Raw genomic sequence first — 877 nt, forward strand, 5'->3', positions numbered from 1 at the left:
CAGACATGCTGCTTCTAAAGGTCGTCACTCAGCTCAGCAACCCTGACCCCTGACCTCTGACCCTTAACACACACACACAGACGCAGTGCTGTTTGTTGATGTGTACCTTCCCACACGGGTCACTTCCTACAGGCATCCTCCTTGCCGGGCTAGACTCAACACAGATCGTCACACACACACAGAGACACACAGACACACAGACACACACACTGGCACACACACACACACTCACTGTCTAGGTATGCAAATTGAGAGATGACAAGGTGTTGTGAGGTGTGGGTTTGAAAGAAGCTTAGTCCAGCATCATGAATCTAGCCAAGACAAACACCGGGTTTTTTCTCTCCAATTTCGACAAAGAACAATAAAGCTTTTTGGAAATGCTTTGAGCCAGAATCTTTGAATGTTACTCACCGTAACCAATTTAACTTAGTAAACTATTTAAAACGTTTTAAACCACCTAACCGCAATCTAATACGTGTTTAGCAACTACTGTATTTAGATAGAACACAGGCAGAGTGACCACTGTTTAGACTCAGTGTAATCAATCTCCACTGGCTGACTATCTAACTGTTGAAGAGGAGGAGTTATGATGACCAAGGTTATTTTCCCAGGAAGTTGGCACTGTGTGAAGTGTGTGTATGAGAGTGTGAGTTTGTGTGTATGAGAGTGTGACTTTATGTGTATGAGAGTGTGTGTGTGTGTGTGTGTGTGTGTGTGTGTGACAGCTTGTGTTGAGGCTTGTAAGGAACAAGAAGGGGGTCATGGAGGCAGGGGAGGAGAGGGGCTGCAACATTTCTTTACTAAGCAGCTGTCAGTGTCAGCCCTGGCCATCGTCTCCCCAGGGGTCCGTCCTGTCAACCTGTCCCCAGTGACGGCT

Source organism: Salvelinus fontinalis, chromosome 3 (assembly GCF_029448725.1).
Source record: "Salvelinus fontinalis isolate EN_2023a chromosome 3, ASM2944872v1, whole genome shotgun sequence".
Classification (NCBI taxonomy): Eukaryota; Metazoa; Chordata; class Actinopteri; order Salmoniformes; family Salmonidae; genus Salvelinus; species Salvelinus fontinalis.